The sequence below is a fragment of the Ipomoea triloba genome, chromosome 10, assembly GCF_003576645.1.
Source record: "Ipomoea triloba cultivar NCNSP0323 chromosome 10, ASM357664v1".
Lineage (NCBI taxonomy): Eukaryota > Viridiplantae > Streptophyta > Magnoliopsida > Solanales > Convolvulaceae > Ipomoea > Ipomoea triloba.
In genome coordinates this window covers 6380403-6395610 of record NC_044925.1, presented here as the reverse complement: position 1 = coordinate 6395610, position 15208 = coordinate 6380403, and the positions used below count along the sequence as shown (strand labels likewise).

The window sequence follows — 15208 nt, the reverse complement described above, 5'->3', positions numbered from 1 at the left end:
AAATATGTTATTTTATTAATAGATATCTATAAGAGAATAAGTAAATAAATCAATATGTTAAAGCACAAAAAAGCGAAATCTGATATTTCTAAGAAACTAATTTCATTAATAAAAAATAAAAAATCAACAATACGAAATCAAGGAAAATTGAAGTTATGTGTAAGTCACATTTTCCTTAATATCATTTCGCTACATCTCTAGGTATTAAAAGCTTGTATTGTGTAGTTTATGTATATTAAGCTTCAATTTTATAAACATATATAAAAGACATAGTTCATTGTAGCTCTTGTAGTTCAGTTGGTTAGAGCACCCATTTAGTAAGCGTGAGGTCTTGAGTTCAAATCTCAACAAGAGCCCCCCTGAAGTAAAAATCTATAAATCGAACATAGTGAATGTCAATACCAAAATATGTAAATTTGTGTACATCAAGTTTTGATTTTGTGAACATAGAACAAATTGAATGTAATTACGCCATGATGTGCCAATAGTTACGTAAGATTTAGTTTTATGAACATCTATAAAGGATACAATAGAGATAGAAGTAGATATATCAAAATGGACCAACCTAACCCATATGTTATGACCTGTCATGGGCTAGCCCGTTTGTGGGTCAGGTTAGGTTGACCTTTGTTTTTTTTTTTAATGGGTTGTATTTATTCAAACCAGAGATGAGGTGGCATTTTGCCTTTCGTCATCAATGCTTAAATCTAATTTAATAAGCTTTAACTTCTTGAATGCAATACTGTTTCAAATATGTTACCTTATTAAGAGATCTCTATAAGAGAATAGGAAAATAAATCAGTATATAATAATACAAAATAATAGAGTTTAATATTTCGTAGAAAATAATTTTAAAAAAATCAGCAATACGAAATCAAGGAAAAATTCAAGTTCTTGAATGCAATACTCTTTCAAATATGTTATTTTATTAAGAGATCTCTATAAGAGAATAGGAAAATAAATCAGTATATAATAATACAAAATAATAGAGTTTAATATTTCGTAGAAAATAATTTTAAAAAAATCAGCAATACGAAATCAAGGAAAAATTCAAGTTCTTGAATGCAATACTCTTTCAAATATGTTATTTTATTAAGAGATCTCTATAAGTGAATAATTAAATAAATCAATATGTTAAAGCACAAAAAATCGAAATTTGATATTTCTAAGAAACTAATTTCAAAAATAAAAAATAAAAAATCAACCATACGAAATCAAGGAAAATTGAAGTTATGTGTAAGTCACATTTTCCTTAATATCATTTCGCTACATCTCTAGGTATTAAAAGCTTGTATTGTGTAGTTTATGTATATTAAGCTTCAATTTTATAAACATAAATAAAAGACATAATTGTCAGTAGTTCTTGTAGCTCAGTTTGTTAGAGCACTCGTTTAGTAAGCAGGAGGTCTTGAGTTCAAATCTCAACAAGAGCACCCCATAAAGTAAAACATATACATATATTCTATAAATCGAACATAGTGAATGTCAGTTCCAAAATATGTACATCATGTTTTGATTTTGTGAACATAGAACAAATTGAATGTCATTACCTCATGATGTGCCAATAGTTACGTAAGATTTAGTTTTATGAACATCTATAAAGGATACTATAGAGATAGAACTAGATATATCAAAATGGACCAACCTAACCCATATGTTATGACCTGTCATGGGCTAGCCCATTTGTGGGTCAGGTTAGGTTGACCTTTGTTTTTTTTAATGGGTTGTATTTTTTTAAACCAGAGATGAGATGGCTTTTTGCCTTCCGTCATCCATGCTTAAATCTAATTCATTAAGCTTTAACTTCTTGAATGCAATACTCTTTCAAATATGTTACCTTATTAAGAGATCTCTATAAGAGAATAGGAAAATAAATCAGTATATAATAATACAAAATAATAGAGTTTAATATTTCTTAGAAAATAATTTTAAAACAAATCAGAAATACGAAATCAAGGAAAAATTCAAGTTCTTGAATGCAATACTCTTTCAAATATGTTATTTTATTAAGAGATCTCTATAAGAGAATAGGAAAATAAATCAGTATATAATAATACAAAATAATAGAGTTTAATATTTCTTAGAAAATAATTTAAAAAAAATCAGCAATACGAAATCAAGGAAAAATTCAAGTTCTTGAATGCAATACTCTTTCAAATATGTTATTTTATTAAGAGATCTCTATAAGTGAATAATTAAATAAATCAATATTTTAAAGCATAAAAAAGCAAAATTTGATATTTCAAAGAAACTAATTTCATAAATAAAAAATAATAAATCAACAATACGAAATCAAGGAAAATTGAACTTATGTGTAAGTCACATTTTCCTTAATATCATTTCGCTACATCTCTAGGTATTAAAAGCTTGTATTGTGTAGTTTATGTATATTAAGCTTCAATTTTATAAACGGATATAAAAGACATAGTTGTTCGTAGCTCTTGTAACTCAGTTGGTTAGAGCACCCACTTAGTAAGCGGGAGGTCTTGAGTTCAAATCTCAACAATAGCACCCCCTATAGTAAAACATATATATATTCTATAAATTGAACATAGTGAATGTCAATACCAAAATATGTAAATTCGTGAACATCAAGTTCATGATGTGCCAATATTTACGTAAGATTTAGTTTTATGAACATCTACAAAGGATACTATAGAGATAGAACTAGATATATCAAAATGGACCAACATAACCCATATGTTATGACCTGTCATGGGCTAACCTAACCCATATGTTATGACCTGTCATGGGCTAGCCCATTTGTGGGTCAGGTTAGGTTGACCTTTTTTTTTTTTTTTTAATGGGTTGTATTTTTTTAAACCAGAGATGAGGTGGCTTTTTGCCTTCCGTCATCCATGCTTAAATCTAATTCATTAAGCTTTACCTTCTTGAATGCAATACTCTTTCAAATATGTTACCTTATTAAGAGATCTCTATAAGAGAATAGGAAAATAAATCAGTATATAATAATACAAAATAATAAAGTTTAATATTCTTAGAAAATAATTTCAAAAAAATCAGCAATACGAAATCAAGGAAAAATTCAAGTTCTTGAATGCAATACTCTTTCAAATATGTTATTTTATTAAGAGATCTCTATAAGTGAATAATTAAATAAATCAATATGTTAAAGCACAAAAAAGCGAAATTTGATATTTCTAAGAAACTAATTTCATAAATAAAAAATCAACAATACAAAATCAAGGAAAATTGAAGTTATGTGTAAGTCACATTTTCCTTAATATCATTTCGCTACATCTCTAGGTATTAAAAGCTTGTATTGTGTAGTTTATGTATATTAAGCTTCAATTTTATAAACATAAATAAAAGACATAGTTGTTCGTAGCTCTTGTAGCTCAGTTGGTTAGAGCACCCGTTTCGTAAGCGGGAGGTCTTGAGTTCAAATCTCAACAAGAGCAACCCCTGAAGTAAAACATATATATATTCTATAAATCGAACATAGTGAATGTCAATACCAAAATATGTAAATTCGTGTACATCAAGTTTTGATTTTGTGAACATAGAACAAATTGAATGTCATTATCTCATGATGTGCCAATAGTTACGTAAGATTTAGTTTTATGAACATCTACAAAGGATACTATAGAGATAGAACTAGATATATCAAAATGGACTAACCTAACCCATATGTTATGACCTGTCATGGGCTAGCGCATTTGTGGGTCAGGTTAGGTTGACCTTTTTTTTTTTTTAATGGGTTGTATTTTTTTAAACCAGAGATGAGGTGGCTTTTTGCCCTCCGTCATCCATGCTTAAATCTAATTCATTAAGCTTTACCTTCTTGAATGCAATACTCTTTCAAATATGTTACCTTATTAAGAGATCTCTATAAGAGAATAGGAAAATAAATCAGTATATAATAATACAAAATAATAGAGTTTAATATTTCTTAGAAAATAATTTCAAAAAAATCAGCAATACGAAATCAAGGAAAAATTCAAGTTCTTGAATGCAATACTCTTTAAAATATGTTATTTTATTAAGAGATCTCTATAAGTGAATAATTAAATAAATCAATATGTTAAAGCACAAAAAAGCGAAATTTGATATTTCTAAGAAACTAATTTCATAAATAAAAAATCAACAATACAAAATCAAGGAAAATTGAAGTTATGTGTAAGTCACATTTTCTTTAATATCATTTCGCTACATCTCTAGGTATTAAAAGCTTGTATTGTGTAGTTTATGTATATTAAGCTTCAATAGTGAATAATTAAATAAATCAATATGTTAAAGCACAAAATTGTAACTCAGTTGGTTAGAGCACCCACTTAGTAAGCGGGAGGTCTTGAGTTCAAATCTCAACAAGAGCAACCCCTGAAGTAAAACATATATATATTCTATAAACCGAACATAGTGAATGTCAATACCAAAATATGTAAATTCGTGTACATCAAGTTTTGATTTTGTGAACATAGAACAAATTGAATGTCATTATCTCATGATGTGCCAATAGTTACGTAAGATTTAGTTTTATGAACATCTACAAAGGATACTATAGAGATAGAACTAGATATATCAAAATGGACCAACCTAACCCATATGTTATGACCTGTCATGGGCTAGCCCATTTGTGGGTCAGGTTAGGTTGAGCTTTTTTTTTTTTTTAATGGGTTGTATTTTTTTAAACCAGAGATGAGGTGGCTTTTTGCCTTCCGTCATCCATGTTTAAATCTAATTCATTAAGCTTTACCTTCTTGAATGCAATACTCTTTCAAATATGTTACCTTATTAAGAGATCTCTATAAGAGAATAGGAAAATAAATCAGTATATAATAATACAAAATAATAGAGTTTAATATTTCTTAGAAAATAATTTAAAAAAAATCAGCAATACGAAATCAAGGAAAAATTCAAGTTCTTGAATGCAATACTCTTTAAAATATGTTATTTTATTAAGAGATCTCTATAAGTGAATAATTAAATAAATCAATATGTTAAAGCACAAAAAAGCAAAATTTGATATTTCTAAGAAACTAATTTCATAAATAAAAAATCAACAATACAAAATCAAGGAAAATTGAAGTTATGTGTAAGTCACATTTTCCTTAATATCATTTCGCTACATCTCTAGGTATTAAAAGCTTGTATTGTGTAGTTTATGTATATTAAGCTTCAATTTTATAAACATAAATAAAAGACATAGTTGTTCGTAGCTCTTGTAGCTCAGTTGGTTAGAGCACACGTTTCGTAAGCGGGAGGTCTTGAGTTCAAATCTCAACAAGAGCAACCCCTGAAGTAAAACATATATATATTCTATAAATCGAATATAGTGAATGTCAATACCAAAATATGTAAATTCGTGTACATCATAGTGAATGTCAATACCAAAATATGTAAATTCGTGTACATCAAGTTTTGATTTTGTGCCAAAATATGTAAATTCGTGTACATCAAGTTTTGATTTTGTGACAAAATATGTAAATTCGTGTACATCAAGTTTTGATTTTGTGAACATAGAACAAATTGAATGTCATTATCTCATGATGTGCCAATAGTTACGTAAGATAGAACTAGATATATCAAAATGGACCAACCTAACCCATATGTTATGACCTGTCATGGGCTAACCTAACCCATATGTTATGACCTGTCATGGGCTAACCTAACCCATATGTTATGACCTGTCATGGGCTAGCCCATTTGTGGGTCAGGTTAGGTTGACCTTTGTTTTTTTTTTAAAAGGTTGTATTTTTTTAAACCAGAGATGAGGTGGCTTTTTGCCTTCCGTCATCCATGCTTAAATCTAATTCATTAAGCTTTAACTTCTTGAATGCAATACTCTTTCAAATACGTTACCTTATTAAGAGATCTCTATAAGAGAATAGGAAAATAAATCAGTATATAATAATACAAAATTATAGAGTTTAATATTTCTTAGAAAATAATTTTAAAAAAAAATCAGCAATACGAAATCAAGTAAAAATTCAAGTTCTTGAATGCAATACTCTTTCAAATATGTTATTTTATTAAGAGATCTCTATAAGTGAATAATTAAATAAATCAATATTTTAAAGCACAAAAAAGCAAAATATGATATTTCTAAGAAACTAATTTCATAAATAAAAAATAATAAATTAACAATACGAAATCAAGGAAAATTGAACTTATGTGTAAGTCACATTTTCCTTAATATCATTTCGTTACATCTCAAGGTATTATAAGCTTGTATTGTGTAGTTTATGTATATTAAGCTTCAATTTTATAGATGGATATAAAAGACATAGTTGTTCGTAGCTTTTGTAACTCAGTTGATTAGAGCACCCACTTAGTAAGCGGGAGGTCTTGAGTTCAAATCTCAACAAGAGCACCCCCTATAGTAAAACATATATATATTCTATAAACCGTACATAGTGAATGTCAATACCAAAATATGTAAATTCGTGAACATCAAGTTCATGATGTGCCAATATTTACGTAAGATTTAGTTTTATGAACATCTACAAAGGATACTATAGAGATAGAACTAGATATATCAAAATGGACTAACCTAACCCATATGTTATGACCTGTCATGGGCTAGCGCATTTGTGGGTCAGGTTAGGTTGACCTTTTTTTTTTTTTAGTGGGTTGTATTTTTTTAAACCAGAGATGAGGTGGCTTTTTGCCTTCCGTCATCCATGCTTAAATCTAATTCATTAAGCTTTACCTTCTTGAATGCAATACTCTTTCAAATATGTTACCTTATTAAGAGATCTCTATAATAGAATAGGAAAATAAATCAGTATATAATAATACAAAATAATAGAGTTTAATATTTCTTAGAAAATAATTTAAAAAAAATCAACAATACGAAATCAAGGAAAAATTCAAGTTCTTGAATGCAATACTCTTTACAATATGTTATTTTATTAAGAGATCTCTATAAGTGACTAATTAAATAAATCAATATGTTAAAGCACAAAAAAGCGAAATTTGATATTTCTAAGAAACTAATTTCATAAATAAAAAATATCAACAATACAAAATCAAGGAAAATTGAAGTTATGTGTAAGTCACATTTTCCTTAATATCATTTCGCTACATCTCTAGGTATTAAAAGCTTGTATTGTGTAGTTTATGTATATTAAGCTTCAATTTTATAAACATAAATAAAAGACATAGTTGTTCGTAGCTCTTGTAGTTCAGTTGGTTAGAGCACCCGTTTAGTAAGCGGGAGGTCTTGAGTTCAAATCTCAACAAGTGCAACCCCTAAAGTAAAACATATATATATTTTATAAATCGAACATAGTGAATGTCAATACCAAAATATGTAAATTCGTGTACATCAAGTTTTGATTTTGTGAACATAGAAAAAATTGAATGTCATTACCTCATGATGTGCCAATAGTTACGTTAGATTTAGTTTTATGAACATCTATAAAGGATACTATAGAGATAGAACTAGATATATCAAAATGGACCAACCTAACCCATATGTTATGACCTGTCATGGGCTAGCCCGTTTGTGGGTCAGGTTAGGTTGACCTTTGTTTTTTTTTTTAATGGGTTGTATTTTTTTAAACCAGAGATGAGGTGGCTTTTTGCCTTCCGTCATCCATGCTTAAATCTAATTCATTAAGCTTTACCTTCTTGAATGCAATACTCTTTCAAATATGTTACCTTATTAAGAGATCTCTATAATAGAATAGGAAAATAAATCAGTATATAATAATACAAAATAATAGAGTTTAATATTTCTTAGAAAATAATTTAAAAAAAATCAACAATACGAAATCAAGGAAAAATTCAAGTTCTTGAATGCAATACTCTTTCAAATATGTTATTTTATTAAGAGATCTCTATAAGTGAATAATTAAATAAATCAATATGTTAAAGCACAAAAAAGCGAAATTTGATATTTCTAAGAAACTAATTTCATAAATAAAAAATCAACAATACAAAATCAAGGAAAATTGAAGTTATGTGTAAGTTACATTTTCCTTAATATCATTTCGCTACATGTCTAGGTATTAAAAGCTTGTATTGTGTAGTTTATGTATATTAAGCTTCAATTTTAGAAACATAAATAAAAGACATAGTTGTTTGTAGCTCAGTTGGTTAGAGCACTTGTTTAGTAAGCGGGAGGCCTTGAATTCAAATCTCAACAAGAGCACCCCTTAAAATAAAACATATATATATATTCTATAAATCGAACATAGTGAATGTCATCAAGTTTTGATTTTGTGAACATAGAACAAATTGAATGTCATTACCTCATGATGTGCCAATAGTTACGTAAGATTTAGTTTTATGAACATCTATAAAGGATACTATAGAGATGGAACTAGATATATCAAAATGGACCAACCTAACCCATATGTTATGACCTGTCATGGGCTAGCCAGTTTGTGGGTCAGGTTAGGTGGACCTTTTTTTTTTTTTTTAATGGGTTGTATTTTTTCAAACCAGAGATGAGGTGGCTTTTTGCCTTCCGTCATCCATGCTTAAATCTAATTCATTAAGCTTTAACTTCTTGAATGCAATACTCTTTCAAATATGTTACCTTATTAAGAGATCTCTATAAGAGAATAGGAAAATAAATCAGTATATAATAATACAAAATAATAGAGTTTAATATTTCTTAGAAAATAATTTCAAAAAAAATCAGCAATACGAAATCAAGTAAAAATTCAAGTTCTTGAATGCAATACTCTTTCAAATATGTTATTTTATTAAGAGATCTCTATAAGTGAATAATTAAATAAATCAATATGTTAAAGCACAAAAAAGCGAAATTTGATATTTCTAAGAAACTAATTTCATAAATAAAAAATATCAACAATACAAAATCAAGGAAAATTGAAGTTATGTGTAAGTCACATTTTCCTTAATATCATTTCGCTACATCTCTAGGTATTAAAAGCTTGTATTGTGTAGTTTATGTATATTAAGCTTCAATTTTATAAACATAAATAAAAGACATAGTTGTTCGTAGCTCTTGTAGCTCAGTTGGTTAGAGCACCCGTTTAGTAAGCGGGAGGTCTTGAGTTCAAATCTCAACAAGTGCAACCCCTAAAGTAAAATATATATATATTTTATAAATCGAACATAGTGAATGTCAATACCAAAATATGTAAATTCGTGTACATCAAGTTTTGATTTTGTGAACATAGAACAAATTGAATGTCATTACCTCATGATGTGCCAATAGTTACGTAAGATTTAGTTTTATGAAAATCTATAAAGGATACTATAGAGATAGAACTAGATATATCAAAATGGACCAACCTAACCCATATGTTATGACCTGTCATGGGCTAACCTAACCCATATGTTATGACCTGTCATGGGCTAGCCCATTTGTGGGTCAGGTTAGGTTGACCTTTTTTTTTTTATTAATGGGTTGTATTTTTTTAAACCAGAGATGAGGTGGCTTTTTGCCTTCCGTCATCCATGCTTAAATCTAATTCATTAAGCTTTACCTTCTTGAATGCAATACTCTTTCAAATATGTTACCTTATTAAGAGATCTCTATAATAGAATAGGAAAATAAATCAGTATATAATAATACAAAATAATAGAGTTTAATATTTCGTAGAAAATAATTTTAAAAAAATCAGCAATACGAAATCAAGGAAAAATTCAAGTTCTTGAATGCAATACTCTTTCAAATATGTTATTTTATTAAGAGATCTCTATAAGTGAATAATTAAATAAATCAATATTTTAAAGCACAAAAAAGCAAAATATGATATTTCTAAGAAACTAATTTCATAAATAAAAAATATCAACAATACAAAATCAAGGAAAATTGAAGTTATGTGTAAGTCACATTTTCCTTAATATCATTTCGCTACATCTCAAGGTATTATAAGCTTGTATTGTGTAGTTTATGTATATTAAGCTTCAATTTTATAGACGGATATAAAAGACATAGTTGTTCGTAGCTTTTGTAACACAGTTGATTAGAGCACCCACTTAGTAAGCGGGAGGTCTTGAGTTCAAATCTCAACAAGAGCACCCCCTATAGTAAAACATATATATATTCTATAAACCGTACATAGTGAATGTCAATACCAAAATATGTAAATTCGTGAACATCAAGTTCATGATGTGCCAATATTTACGTAAGATTTAGTTTTATGAACATCTACAAAGGATACTATAGAGATAGAACTAGATATATCAAAATGGACTAACCTAACCCATATGTTATGACCTGTCATGGGCTAGCCCATTTGTGGGTCAGGTTAGGTTGACCTTTTTTTTTTTTTAATGGGTTGTATTTTTTTAAACCAGAGATGAGGTGGCTTTTTGCCTTCCGTCATCCATGCTTAAATCTAATTCATTAAGCTTTAACTTCTTGAATGCAATACTCTTTCAAATATGTTACCTTATTAAGAGATCTCTATAAGAGAATAGGAAAATAAATCAGTATATAATAATACAAAATTATAGAGTTTAATATTTCTTAGAAAATAATTTCAAAAAAAATCAGCAATACGAAATCAAGTAAAAATTCAAGTTCTTGAATGCAATACTCTTTCAAATATGTTATTTTATTAAGAGATCTCTATAAGTGAATAATTAAATAAATCAATATTTTAAAGCACAAAAAAGCAAAATATGATATTTCTAAGAAACTAATTTCATAAATAAAAAATAATAAATCAACAATACGAAATCAAGGAAAATTGAACTTATGTGTAAGTCACATTTTCCTTAATATCATTTCGCTACATCTCAAGGTATTATAAGCTTGTATTGTGTAGTTTATGTATATTAAGCTTCAATTTTATAGACGGATATAAAAGACATAGTTGTTCGTAGCTTTTGTAACTCAGTTGATTAGAGCACCCACTTAGTAAGCGGGAGGTCTTGAGTTCAAATCTCAACAAGAGCACCCCCTATAGTAAAACATATATATATTCTATAAACCGTACATAGTGAATGTCAATACCAAAATATGTAAATTCGTGAACATCAAGTTCATGATGTGCCAATATTTACGTAAGATTTAGTTTTATGAACATCTACAAAGGATACTATAGAGATAGAACTAGATATATCAAAATGGACTAACCTAACCCATATGTTATGACCTGTCATGGGCTAGCCCATTTGTGGGTCAGGTTAGGTTGACCTTTTTTTTTTTTTAATGGGTTGTATTTTTTTAAACCAGAGATGAGGTGGCTTTTTGCCTTCCGTCATCCATGCTTAAATCTAATTCATTAAGCTTTACCTTCTTGAATGCAATACTCTTTCAAATATGTTACCTTATTAAGAGATCTCTATAAGAGAATAGGAAAATAAATCAGTATATAATAATACAAAATTATAGAGTTTAATATTTCTTAGAAAATAATTTCAAAAAAAATCAGCAATACGAAATCAAGGAAAAGTTCAAGTTCTTGAATGCAATACTCTTTCAAATATGTTATTTTATTAAGAGATCTCTATAAGTGAATAATTAAATAAATCAATATTTTAAAGCACAAAAAAGCAAAATATGATATTTCTAAGAAACTAATTTCATAAATAAAAAATAATAAATCAACAATACGAAATCAAGGAAAATTGAACTTATGTGTAAGTCACATTTTCCTTAATATCATTTCGCTACATCTCAAGGTATTATAAGCTTGTATTGTGTAGTTTATGTATATTAAGCTTCAATTTTATAGACGGATATAAAAGACATAGTTGTTCGTAGCTTTTGTAACTCAGTTGATTAGAGCACCCACTTAGTAAGCGGGAGGTCTTGAGTTCAAATCTCAACAAGAGCACCCCCTATAGTAAAACATATATATATTCTATAAACCGTACATAGTGAATGTCAATACCAAAATATGTAAATTCGTGAACATCAAGTTCATGATGTGCCAATATTTACGTAAGATTTAGTTTTATGAACATCTACAAAGGATACTATAGAGATAGAACTAGATATATCAAAATGGACTAACCTAACCCATATGTTATGACCTGTCATGGGCTAGCGCATTTGTGGGTCAGGTTAGGTTGACCTTTTTTTTTTTTTAATGGGTTGTATTTTTTTAAACCAGAGATGAGGTGGCTTTTTGCCTTCCGTCATCCATGCTTAAATCTAATTCATTAAGCTTTACCTTCTTGAATGCAATACTCTTTCAAATATGTTACCTTATTAAGAGATCTCTATAAGAGAATAGGAAAATAAATCAGTATATAATAATACAAAATAATAGAGTTTAATATTTCTTAGAAAATAATTTAAAAAAAATCAGCAATACGAAATCAAGGAAAAATTCAAGTTCTTGAATGCAATACTCTTTCAAATATGTTATTTTATTAAGAGATCTCTATAAGTGAATAACTAAATAAATCAATATGTTAAAGCACAAAAAAGCGAAATTTGATATTTCTAAGAAACTAATTTCATAAATAAAAAATATCAACAATACAAAATCAAGGAAAATTGAAGTTATGTGTAAGTCACATTTTCCTTAATATCATTTCGCTACATCTCAAGGTATTATAAGCTTGTATTGTGTAGTTTATGTATATTAAGCTTCAATTTTATAAACATAAATAAAAGACATAGTTGTTCGTAGCTCTTGTAGCTCAGTTGGTTAGAGCACCCGTTTAGTAAGCGGGAGGTCTTGAGTTCAAATCTCAACAAGAGCAACCCCTAAAGTAAAACATATATATATTTTATAAATCGAACATAGTGAATGTCAATACCAAAATATGTAAATTCGTGTACATCAAGTTTTGATTTTGTGAACATAGAACAAATTGAATGTCATTACCTCATGATGTGCCAATAGTTACGTAAGATTTAGTTTTATGAAAATCTATAAAGGATACTATAGAGATAGAACTAGATATATCAAAATGGACCAACCTAACCCATATGTTATGACCTGTCATGGGCTAGCCCGTTTGTGGGTCAGGTTAGGTTGACCTTTGTTTTTTTTTTTTATGGGTTGTATTTATTCAAACCAGAGATGAGGTGGCATTTTGCCTTTCGTCATCAATGCTTAAATCTAATTTAATAAGCTTTAACTTCTTGAATGCAATACTGTTTCAAATATGTTACCTTATTAAGAGATCTCTATAAGAGAATAGGAAAATAAATCAGTATATAATAATACAAAATAATAGAGTTTAATATTTCTTAGAAAATAATTTTAAAAAAATCAGCAATACGAAATCAAGGAAAAATTCAAGTTCTTGAATGCAATACTCTTTCAAATATGTTATTTTATTAAGAGATCTCTATAAGTGAATAATTAAATAAATCAATATGTTAAAGCACAAAAAAGCGAAATTTGATATTTCTAAGAAACTAATTTCATAAATAAAAAATAAAAAATCAACAATACGAAATCAAGGAAAATTGAAGTTATGTGTAAGTCACATTTTCCTTAATATCATTTCGCTACATCTCTAGGTATTAAAAGCTTGTATTGTGTAGTTTATGTATATTAAGCTTCAATTTTATAAACATATATAAAAGACATAGTTGTTCGTAGCTCTTGTAGCTCAGTTGGTTAGAGCACCCGTTTAGTAAGCGGGAGGTCTTGAGTTCAAATCTCAACAAGAGCACCCCCTTATAGTAAAACATATATATATTCTATAAACCGTACATAGTGAATGTCAATACCAAAATATGTAAATTCGTGAACATCAAGTTCATGATGTGCCAATATTTACGTAAGATTTAGTTTTATGAACATCTACAAAGGATACTATAGAGATAGAACTAGATATATCAAAATGGACTAACCTAACCCATATGTTATGACCTGTCATGGGCTAGCCCATTTGTGGGTCAGGTTAGGTTGACCTTTTTTTTTTTTTAATGGGTTGTATTTTTTTAAACCAGAGATGAGGTGGCTTTTTGCCTTCCGTCATCCATGCTTAAATCTAATTCATTAAGCTTTACCTTCTTGAATGCAATACTCTTTCAAATATGTTACCTTATTAAGAGATCTCTATAATAGAATAGGAAAATAAATCAGTATATAATAATACAAAATAATAGAGTTTAATATTTCTTAGAAAATAATTTAAAAAAAATCAGCAATACGAAATCAAGGAAAAATTCAAGTTCTTGAATGCAATACTCTTTCAAATATGTTATTTTATTAAGAGATCTCTATAAGTGAATAATTAAATAAATCAATATGTTAAAGCACAAAAAAGCGAAATTTGATATTTCTAAGAAACTAATTTCATAAATAAAAAATAAAAAATCAACAATACGAAATCAAGGAAAATTGAAGTTATGTGTAAGTCACATTTTCCTTAATATCATTTCGCTACATCTCTAGGTATTAAAACCTTGTATTGTGTAGTTTATGTATATTAAGCTTCAATTTTATAAACATAAATAAAAGACATAGTTGTTCGTAGCTCTTGTAGCTCAGTTGGTTAGAGCACCCGTTTAGTAAGCGGTAGGTCTTGAGTTCAAATCTCAACAAGAGCAACCCCTAAAGTAAAACATATATATATTTTGTAAATCGAACATAGTGAATGTCAATACCAAAATATGTAAATTCGTGTACATCAAGTTTTGATTTTGTGAACATAGAACAAATTGAATGTCATTACCTCATGATGTGCCAATAGTTACGTTAGATTTAGTTTTATGAACATCTATAAAGGATACTATAGAGATAGAACTAGATATATCAAAATGGACCAACCTAACCCATATGTTATGACCTGTCATGGGCTAGCCCGTTTGTGGGTCAGGTTAGGTTGACCTTTGTTTTTTTTTTTTAATGGGTTGTATTTTTTTAAACCAGAGATGAGGTGGCTTTTTGCCTTCCGTCATCCATGCTTAAATCTAATTCATTAAGCTTTACCTTCTTGAATGCAATACCTTTCAAATATGTTACCTTATTAAGAGATCTTTATAAGAGAATAGGAAAATAAATCAGTATATAATAATAAAAAATAATAGAGTTTAATATTTCTTAGAAAATAATTTTTAAAAAATCAACAATACGAAATCAAGGAAAAATTCAAGTTCTTGAATGCAATACTCTTTCAAATATGTTATTTTATTAAGAGATCTCTATAAGTGAATAATTAAATAAATCAATATGTTAAAGCACAAAAAAGCGAAATTTGATATTTCTAAGAAACTAATTTCATAAATAAAAAATCAACAATACAAAATCAAGGAAAATTGAAGTTATGTGTAAGTCACATTTTTCTTAATATCATTTCGCTACATCTCTAGGTATTAAAAGCTTGTATTGTGTAGTTTATG

The 15208-nt window shown here is 28.1% G+C and overlaps 12 non-coding genes across 12 annotated transcripts; all 12 read left to right on the top strand.

Moving 5' to 3' along the window:
• The first annotated feature begins 282 nt into the window (after positions 1–282).
• Positions 283–356, top strand: TRNAT-AGU. Its single transcript has one exon. It is a non-coding gene; the product is annotated as a tRNA-Thr (tRNA).
• Positions 357–2437: 2081 nt separating this feature from the next.
• TRNAT-AGU lies at positions 2438–2511 on the top strand. The gene has a single exon. It is a non-coding gene; the product is annotated as a tRNA-Thr (tRNA).
• Positions 2512–3348: 837 nt separating this feature from the next.
• TRNAT-CGU lies at positions 3349–3422 on the top strand. The gene has a single exon. It is a non-coding gene; the product is annotated as a tRNA-Thr (tRNA).
• Positions 3423–5179: 1757 nt separating this feature from the next.
• On the top strand, positions 5180–5253 carry TRNAT-CGU. Its single transcript has one exon. It is a non-coding gene; the product is annotated as a tRNA-Thr (tRNA).
• A 1007-nt stretch (positions 5254–6260) lies between these two features.
• Positions 6261–6334, top strand: TRNAT-AGU. The gene has a single exon. It is a non-coding gene; the product is annotated as a tRNA-Thr (tRNA).
• An 803-nt stretch (positions 6335–7137) lies between these two features.
• TRNAT-AGU lies at positions 7138–7211 on the top strand. Its single transcript has one exon. It is a non-coding gene; the product is annotated as a tRNA-Thr (tRNA).
• Positions 7212–8940: 1729 nt separating this feature from the next.
• TRNAT-AGU lies at positions 8941–9014 on the top strand. Its single transcript has one exon. It is a non-coding gene; the product is annotated as a tRNA-Thr (tRNA).
• A 1761-nt stretch (positions 9015–10775) lies between these two features.
• Positions 10776–10849, top strand: TRNAT-AGU. Its single transcript has one exon. It is a non-coding gene; the product is annotated as a tRNA-Thr (tRNA).
• Positions 10850–11658: 809 nt separating this feature from the next.
• Positions 11659–11732, top strand: TRNAT-AGU. Its single transcript has one exon. It is a non-coding gene; the product is annotated as a tRNA-Thr (tRNA).
• An 803-nt stretch (positions 11733–12535) lies between these two features.
• TRNAT-AGU lies at positions 12536–12609 on the top strand. The gene has a single exon. It is a non-coding gene; the product is annotated as a tRNA-Thr (tRNA).
• Positions 12610–13459: 850 nt separating this feature from the next.
• On the top strand, positions 13460–13533 carry TRNAT-AGU. Its single transcript has one exon. It is a non-coding gene; the product is annotated as a tRNA-Thr (tRNA).
• Positions 13534–14342: 809 nt separating this feature from the next.
• Positions 14343–14416, top strand: TRNAT-AGU. The gene has a single exon. It is a non-coding gene; the product is annotated as a tRNA-Thr (tRNA).
• Positions 14417–15208: the final 792 nt, after the last annotated feature.